Genomic DNA, 9,889 nt, shown 5'->3' with positions numbered 1-9,889 from the left:
GGGTCCAGAACTACATAGATCTGAGACTTTCCTTCCTTGGTCTGAGAGGTAAGTTATGTAGGTGTACAACTCTTCCGGCGGTTGTATTCGATCACGAATGACCAAATAATCTAAATAATCTATTAGTAATATGCCTAAGATTTCCAGAAGTGAAGTACAGAAGAGCACACATTAATAAGATGTTCTTCTCCACTTACTCTATCTAACTAGCTTTATCTGATTCAACCGTAGCAGAAGAAGGGGCCGTAATAGGGCTTGAAAGGCTAGACAGTTTGTTTTCCTTTCCTGTCTAATATTTTCAATCCAAGACAAAATAGGAAAAGCCGCAAGAACCACTAGGCTCGGTCGTCGGTTGAACGTCAGTAGGGTCCGATATTCATTCCTTACTCAAATAGGAAGGTGGCAGTCTCAATCTAGTGGCGTGGTTCAGAACAATTTTGGATCCATGGGGTTTTTGTTTTGGTTACAAGAATTGTTTCTTTTCTCTCTTACAGCGCGTCAACTCGAGTTTCCACTGTAGGATTGAGTGAGGTGACGAGAGCTGAAGCCAAGGTTCCTTGCTACACTCCATAGATGTTCGTACGATTCTTATGGATTTTGGGTGTGTTTGAATTCAACCTCTCGTTAGGTCTTCACTGAAGGATTGTCCACCTTCTCAAGCCTCTCTACCATACCCTTAGAAAGTGACAACGGATGACTTCCATTACTAAATGGAAGAACTTTTCAAACTAGTTGATAGTTGTTCCCTGCCCCACAATGGGTTCTAATTTACTAAATCAAATGTTTCTGTTTTCGGAACATCACATGTAGACTTTTTTGGGGGAGAATCACTCAGCGTGGGGCCTCCCGTGTGAGGTCAGGTGATGTTCAAAAACTCAAGTAGGAAATACTGAGAACGGCTAACGATGCAAGAGCTCCTTTCCCCTTATACGCTCTAAAGAAAGAGTATGTCGGGTTTTTGGACCCTATGTTGAGTAAGGGTTCCAAACCTTCCAAAAGTGATAGGTATGTGTTCTTTCTTGGCACTCTCTTTCTATATTATGCCAACCTAAAAGAGCGATGGAAAGTGGATTTCAGGTTCAATAGTCTCAGAAGATATTAGCCACCGGTGACCATACTTTTGTAAAAGCACCATTGGGCGGTGGTTCCTCTCCTTCCTATTGAACCTCGAACAAAAAATCGATCTTGCCATCAGCTCAACTAAGAGTTTCGAATCGAAAAATTCAACTGAACTTTACTTAAGACGAAGGAAGCGAATGCCAAAAAAAATTGGTTTCTTAAGGCTTCAAACTACTAGTCATTAAGACTACTATGAAATGACAAAAATGATTTTCTATGCTTCGAAAGTAGGAAAGGGAGAATATAAAATATCATAGAGAAAGAGATAGATTACAACTACAGGGTGACACCCTTTTATTGAATGAAACTGAAGCAGGCGCGTATCTAAAGCTGCTGCAGCAGTAGCTGAAGTGCTACCGTCCTGATGACTTCTACTATTAGATACTGTTATAGATACTATTAGAGTGATTAGAGTCTCACTCAATCTTTACCCGACCGGTAATCCATAGACTGAAGAATTCCCATGAAATGATAGTGTCCATCAAGCAACCGACTAGGTCCCAAGGTCGGGGATGCCGGGACCTTTGCTTAAGTATTGATATGAAATTTGGTTTAGTTAATCCTTTCAAGGGCTAGCTGGATCCGAAGCTCTCTTGGTCATCTTAGCTAGAACAACCACGATCAAAGTTATTGGTTCATTGCTCAGGACGAAACTCTGCCTCACTTCGATCGTCTCGGATTGAAGGATTTGGCCGCGTAGCCCTCATTTTTGAATAAAAGGAAATCGAAGGTGTTGATAAAGGAAGAAAATTACCATAAATCTACTATTCCATGCTCTTACAAACTTCATAACCACCACAACAAAGTTTTTGAGTATACTAAGGATTACCCATATCGAGAATGGGCCCACCCTGGTACCATTCTCTACTTCTGCTCTAATAGATTGTCCCAGCAAATCAAACTTGAAGAAGATTCTCTACCTAGAATTGAACCAAAATTCAGTAGACTCATTTCATGCCCTTATTGAATGTTCATAACCACACCTTCACTGTCGCAAGAATATAGCGATCGAAGAGCTATCGCTCAGCAGCTTTGCGTATTACGAAAGCCGTATTACCCGAAGGGGGCATGCTACAAGAGTGTAGGAATCTTATCTCTCTTCCAATAGAACAGGAAGTCTCAAGCCAGTGGCACGATAGCAGTCCATTCAGTCAAGCCATTCCAGGTCATCTTGAAAAAGGATGGAAAAACTTTAGGTTAGGAAAGCAGGTGCTCTTATTGGACGTCACAGGAAAAATCTAGATGGCTAATAGGGTCATACCCTTCCGAGCATAGCAACTTTGATTACCATCGAGTTTTATGTTTCGCAGCATCGGATCCGTTAGAAGGCAAGGAATAACCAACCTAATATAAGTATTATATAAGCAAAAGAGTAGGCAAATAGCAAAAAAAGTGACTCATGAACTTGGAATCCCGATCAAAAGTGATAGTTTGTTCCAGGAATGCCATGGAGCCTAACAATCTCTCGAAAGTAGAGGTCACCAATTTCGAAGAGCTACACACTCGCAAAAGAGAGGAAGACAACCAATTCCTTTAAAGGAAGGGAATGAAAATTGGTGACCCAGAAGAAAAAAAAGAGTGGAATATATTTATACCTGTGGTATGAACCCCTTATAGGCTACCAAGGCCCTACAGAATCCCCATTCTAGAACCGCTAATCCTAATCTTTTTATGACTATCCCTCTTACAGGGAACTCTTTTCAGGATGCATTAATCAAATAATAGGGAGGAGAAAGAGGAAATAGCAAAGAATCATTTAGCGCATAGTGAACTGCCAGATAGATCAGTACAGCTAGGGATGCCATAAACCCCAAGCAAAGGCTTCAAATTCTGCGAATTATGCTAGTTCGAATTTTCATTTACCAGCTACTTGTTTCATGGCTTTTATTTGAGCTACGGACCCCACTCTGGAAAGGGAGATACCCACATTAATAGCAGGTCTGATTCTAAAATTGAATAGGTCAGCAAATAAGAAGATTTGTCCATCAGTAATGGAAATTACATTAGTAGGAATATAAGTCAAAACATCTCCCGATTGAGTTTCAACTATTGGTAAGGCGGTCATACTTCCTTCACCTAAACTCAAACTAAATTTAGCAGCTCTTTCCAAAAGTCGTGAATACAAATAGAAAACATCTCCTAGATAAGATTCATGACCGGGCGGTCTTCGTAATAGAAGAGACATTTGGCGATAAGCTTGCGCTTGTTTGGAGAGATCATCATAAATGATTAAAGTGTGTCGTTCACGATACAGAAAATATTCAGCCAGAGCTGCTCCTATATAAGGAGCAAGGTATTGTAATGTATTAGGGGAATCCACCGTTTTGGCTACCACAATAGTGTATTCCATCACTCCCCTTTCCTATAAAGTCGTTACTACATGGGCCACAGAAGACGCTTTTTGCCTAATAGCTACACAAACACATAAACCATTTTGACCTTGTTGATTGAGAATGGTGTCTGTGGCTACTGTTGTTTTTTCGGTTTGTCTGTCCCCAATAATGAATTCTCACTGACCACATCCTATACGGATCATCAAATCAATAGCAATAAGCCTGGTTTGAAGAGGCTCATATACAGAACGACGCAAAATAATACCCGGGGCAGCAGATTCAATTAATCAAAATTCAAAAGCTGAAATTTCACCTCTACCATCAATAGTTTTAGACAGGGCATTTAAAACACGACCCAAATAAGCCTCACTCACGGGTATCTGAGCAATTCTTCCCCTTGCTTTAGAGCCTGAGTTTGCTTATTTTAGTCCATACAAGGCCTTCCTGATGAGAATTTGCTATTTATTCCGGAAGTTACTATGCTTCACGCTCTTCTTGACAGAGATATTTCAACCTATTTGATCGTGACTTTGTTAACCCGCTTCGTTGCACGATAGAGAAAGGAAAAGCGACCCCGTGCCCTACCTTTGCTTAGTAAGAAATTGGTAAAGGCATCGGGATAGGACTGATACTATGCCATTCAAGAAGCGACTGATCGATGGAAAGCTTCAAACAGCACCATTGCTAAATATCCCATAGTAGGGTCAAGGGCGTTAGCGAGAGCGTCTCTGAACCTATTTTCCTCTTCACTTTAGCTCAAGCAATTTCACTCTTTTCGAGTAACTTACAATGAATCTTCGGTAATAGAAAATGAGTCCTTAAAATGATCTTAGCTCACTTACCTTGGTGGGTGCTTGCCACTCCTCGATGGCTCTGATGCCCATCCAATGCCCTATTCCGAGGATCTCCATCTGTTTAAAGGAGCATTTGTCATTACATAACATAGAGAGGATTTTTCTTTAATACCTTAAAAACGGTCTAAAGGTAGTGGAAGTGGTCGTTTAACGAATAGCTATAGTCCATGATTAAAGTATACTACCAGTCGTCTAAGTACGGGTGGAATAGCTCATTGTGGAGGGAGCAGAACGTGGCAGGAGTATTGGTGAGTCCAAAAGGCATAACCAGATCAAATGCCCCTGGTCATTCCGGCAGCTTAAACTAAAAATAGGCAAAGATATGAGAATCAAAAGAAGTCTATACCTGCAGATGAAAGAGGAGCTTCTACGTGAACATTTCACACAGTGCTTTCTCCTCCAACAGTCAAGTAACTAGCACTAGTTATTCCAGCAAGAGCTCTTACTCTAACAGAACTAGGACCGTCAACTCAAATTATAACAGCGAAAATGTCTGAACCACCAGATATGTCATTAATAGCTTCTATTGCATCGATGGGTGGAAATGGAAAGCAGACGCAGAATATAATAGCTTGAACCGCTTAGGCTCTTTGCACCTAAATAAATAGTAGACACGCAAAAAAATAAGACGTGAAACTTACAGAGTCGTAGCCTTCTAAGACTTTCTTCCCCAACTCACTCAATCGATAGGTTGAGGCAATCAACTGGAAATCGACCAAAAGGACCTATCAAGCCTTAGAAGTCAAAGCATGCATCACATATCATCATGCATAGCTTATTAGTTGTAGTAGCTGCATAGGAAACATAAAGCATATAGTACTTTTCTCTATTGTCATACGTCATATGGCTATCTCTCCTCTCTCAAAGCAGGCGAACTTCATGGAAGATCAAGAAAACCTAGAATGAGAACTCCTAGAGCTGCTGGAGTGCCTAACCCGGTTGTTACCTTCTTCTATCGTCGCCCGCCTCTGATCAATATTCCAATACTCTGAAGCACACATCAGATACGCTGAGCAGTAATTGGCATATCCATATCCTCTCCACAATGACAAGCTCCAGGTTCACACCTAGATCTGGCCGGAGAATAGAATAAGAAAGATCTCGATGGCTCTTGGAATATACCACTCTTGATACTCTTCCTACATCACCTCTATCTCCAAATCAACGGTTTGATATGATGAATTGAATATCATTACCAATGATTACAATTTAATCAATATATACTAAAATAAAAAAAATAGTTTCCACATCGACGAGTAAAAAGGGACTACCTGGGATTGAAAAAAACCAGCATCCACAGAAGCTAATTTGGCAAACCCATTTCGGGACGGTTGTTTAAGTTCATAAAGGGACTGATTCAGGTGGCAAACTGAGTTTTCCCCCTGTGGAGAATATCCGTGAGGAAAATACAAGTATACTTCCTTTTTTGGAACATATTAAGGCTTTACACTCTAACTCACCTTCACAACTCTAGGTGTCGTCGCGCTTAAGTTATCATTCTTTTTCCACTGTCTGATTGCAGTAGGGGGTCATGTAGGATGGTTAATCTAGGAATAGGACCGATAATTTACTTAGCCAATACATATTCACATTGCCTTCCCTCCAAATATGTCTCAATTCATACCTCCAACCCCTTCTCATTAGCTCTCTGATTCTCAGGATAATATTGAAATATGGATCCTCTGGCCCAACCATTATGCAGCTTCTGTATAGAAACTAGGGAGTCTGCCTCAACCTGAATGAGTCTATAAACCTCCTCCCAGAAGCTAGTAGTTTGGCTAAAAAGAGATAATCAGAAAAAAATGATCAGGCAGGGATGCACAGCAGGAACTTGTAAAGCCAACACAAGAAAAAAGAAATATGTTCACCCTCGGCAATACGCACTTGATAATACCCCAAAAAACCTTTTTCATCACTCTCAGTGCATCAAGTCTAATAGTGTTGTTTAACAAAATTAAGCATCTTTAAGGTAAAGATGACATTCAGGCTCATAAGAAGCTCTTGTCGCCAACTACATCAAAAAATGCAAGAAACTTTGAATCGGACGTAGATAGCCTTTTTCATCTTTTCTGATTTTGATAGGCATCCCACCATCACCTTAGGATGAGAGGACTTCTTTGAGCCCTAAACTTTGTTCCCTTCACAAGTGACCTGAAAGCCGGGCAGGCAATTTAAGAGGGTGTCAGTTGACTTCTAGTTGTAGCGGATCTTACATCATTTCTAGCACTTTCTCTTGATTCTATTTTTGAAAGATCTTTCCTTGCTCTGAGAAATTCCCGATTTAACTAGAATCATCTTGTTAGCTTTTAGAGTCATCCCGGGATCCTTGGCTTATGCTATGTGCTCCAAACTTGAACTCAACTTCCTTTTTTCACTAATATCCACTTCTCACTCAAGAAACTGGTGAAAGTTTTTTCCCTTTGCTACAGCTTTCACAGTCCCACCCTACCTCAGACCAGACTGGGCTGTATTGCCATACCTTCATACCTTTGCCTCGATGTCCTGTCTTAAGGTTCCCTCGAGCTACTTTATTAAAGCAGAATTTTTCTCATCGTCTGCGTCTTTAGTTGAAAGCTATTTCTTTTATGATTCCTTCTCTCACTTCTTGAAGACTTTCTTTTTCATTCAATAGAGCCTCTCCTATAAGAGAAGGAGCTTTATTCACCCCTACATACGGCATACCCTTCTTCGACGAGTGCCCTTTCCCCAGCCTCTAATCATCTCAGAAGAGAAGACTAAGCTTAGATGAATTGTAGTCTACCCCGGCCCCTCCTTAGTGACTTTGATTAAGAAAGGGAATAGGGCAATAAATAGAGCTTCAGCTTAGAATTAGACCTTCTATAGATGGAACTTCAGACTTCTGGATAGGCCTGAGGAAGCCTAGACCAAAGGTACCTAATAGCCTAGCCAGACTCATCGGGTAGGAAATCCCATCCTCAGCAAAACCAGTAAGCAAGCCCAACTCCACGCAAGAAGGCCCGCTAGATCTATCCAAATTCAAAGTCCATAGATACAAAGGACAAAGCATTGACAGAAGAGGGGGCAAAGAGCTAGCAGATGAGGAATTCTTCCGCTACGACCCTTAGGTGAGCTAATCAGTCTTGCTTTGCCAAAAAATCCCTCCTCACTCCCCTATTTTTAATAAATAAGCCCCGTGGGCCCCTCTCTGATAAGGAACGAAATGAAATAATCTCAATTTTATGACGAATTTGGTCCGTTGGCTGTTCTTCACTAACCACAAGGATATAGGGACTCTTTATTTCATCTTTGGTACCATTGCTGGAGTGATGGGCACATACTTCTCAGTACTGATTCGTATGGAATTAGCACGACCCGGCGATCATATTCTTGGTGGGAATCATCAACTTTATAATGTTTAAATAATGGCTCATGCTTTTTTAATGATCTTTTTTATGGTTATGCTGGTGATGATAGGTGGATCTGGTAATTGGCCTATTCTGATTCTGATAGGTGTGCCTGACATGGCATTTCCACGATTAAATAATATTTTATTCTGGTTGTTGCCTCCAAGTCTCTTGCTTCTATTAAGCTCAGCCTTAGTATAAGTGGGTAGCGGCACTGGGTGGACGATCTATCCGCCCTTAAGTGGTATTACCAGCTATTCTGGAGGAGCAGTTGATTTAGCAATTTCTAGTCTTCATCTATCTAGTGTTTCATCCATTTTAGGTTTTATTAATTTTATAACAACTATCTTCAACATACGTGGACCTGGAATGACTATGCATAGATCACCTCTATTTGTGTGGTCCGTTCTAGTGACAACATTCCTACTTCTATTATCACTTTCGGTATTGGCAAGGGCAATTACCATGTTATTAACCGATTAAAACTTTAATATAACCTTTTCTGATCCCGCTGGAGGGGGAGACCCCATATTATACCAGCGTCTCTTTTGGTTCTTCGGTCATCCAGAGGTGTATATTCCCATTCTGCCTGGATCCGGTATCATAAGTTATATCATTTCAACTTTTTTGAGAAAATCAGTTTTTGGGTATCTAGGCATAGTTTATGCCATGATCAGTATAGGTGTTCTTGGATTTCTTATTTAGGCTTATCATATGTTTACTATGGGCTTAGACGTTGATACCCGTGCCTACTTCACCGCAGCTACCATGATCATAGTTGTCCCCACTGGAATCAAAATCTTTAGTTGGATCGCTACCATGTGGGAGGGGTTCGATGCAATACAAAACACCCATGTTATTTGTTGTAGGGTTCATCTTTTTATTCACCATAGGAGGACTCACTGGAATAGTTCTTGCAAATTCTGGGCTAGACATTGCTCTATATGATACTTATTATGTGGTTGCACATTTCCATTATGTACTTTCTATGGGAGCTATTTTTTCTTTATTTGCAGGATTTCACTATTGGGTAGGTAAAATCTTTGGTCGGACATACCTTGAAACTTTAGGTCAAATCCATTTTTGAATCACTTTTTTCAGGGTTAATATGACCTCTTTCCTATGCATTTCTTAGGGCTTTCGGGTATGCCACATCGCATTCCAAATTATCCAGATGCTTACACTGGATGGAATGCCCTTAGTAGTTTTGGCTTTTATATATCCGTAGTTGGTATTTTTTATTTCTTCATGGTCGTGACAATCACTTCAAGCAGTGAAAAGAACAAAAGATGTGCTCCAAGTCTTTTGGGCTGTTGAACAGAATCCAACCACACCAGAATGGATGGTACAAAGTCCTCCAGCCTTTCATACATTTTGGAGAACTACCAGCTATTAAGGAGACGAAAAGCTATGTGAAGTAAAAGAAGAAAGGGTCACCGATTGCTACTAAGAACCTAACAGAACTTTTCCAAATATTGGAAACCACTTGTAGAGGTCGGGGGTAAAAAATTCCAAATAAGTGATTTTAGCCCTTATAAAAAGAAAACGGATTCTTGAACCCTTTTCCCGCTCATGTCACGTCGAGGTACTATAGAAAAAAGGAAAAAAATCTGATCCAATTTATCGTAATCGATTAGTTAACATGTTTTGGTTAACCGTATTCTGAAACACGAAAAAAAATCATTGGCTTATCTTTCTATCGAGCTGTGAAAAGTATTCTAAAAAGGACAGAAAGAAATCCACTACCCCTTTTACGTCAAGGAATACATGAAGTAACTCCCGATATAACAGTAAAAGCAAGACGTGTTGGTGGATCGACTCATCAAGTTTCCATTGAAATAGGATCCACACAAGGAAAAACACTTATCATTCATTAGTTATTAGCGGCATCCCAAAAACGTCTGGGTCAAAATATGGCTTTCAAATTGAGTTTTGAATTAGTAAATGCTGCCAAAGAGAGTGACGATGCCATACGTAAAAAGGAAGAGACTCATAGAATGGCAGAGGAAAATAGATATTTTGAACATTGTCGTTAGTCCATGAACAGGATCTATACATCTCGATCGGAAAAGAATCAAGAGAAAAAAAAGAATCAGAATTGATCGATAGATTTCTCGAAACAAACGAAAAGGAAACGAAAGATGAAACATAAATCACAGACCAACTAAGCCCTCTCGAGGGATGTCTTAAAGAGAAATCTCATGTAAATACCATGGAA

The 9,889-nt window shown here is 40.3% G+C and overlaps 1 pseudogene; it reads right to left on the bottom strand.

Annotated features, from left to right (window-relative positions):
- Nucleotides 1–2,956: 2,956 nt before the first annotated feature.
- On the bottom strand, nt 2,957–8,607 carry LOC107854218 (annotated as a pseudogene).
- Nucleotides 8,608–9,889: the final 1,282 nt, after the last annotated feature.

Source organism: Capsicum annuum, chromosome 7 (genome assembly GCF_002878395.1).
Source record: "Capsicum annuum cultivar UCD-10X-F1 chromosome 7, UCD10Xv1.1, whole genome shotgun sequence".
Taxonomy (NCBI): Eukaryota; Viridiplantae; Streptophyta; class Magnoliopsida; order Solanales; family Solanaceae; genus Capsicum; species Capsicum annuum.
Note: the sequence above shows the minus strand (reverse complement) of the source record. Positions and strands in the feature narration are given on the sequence as shown.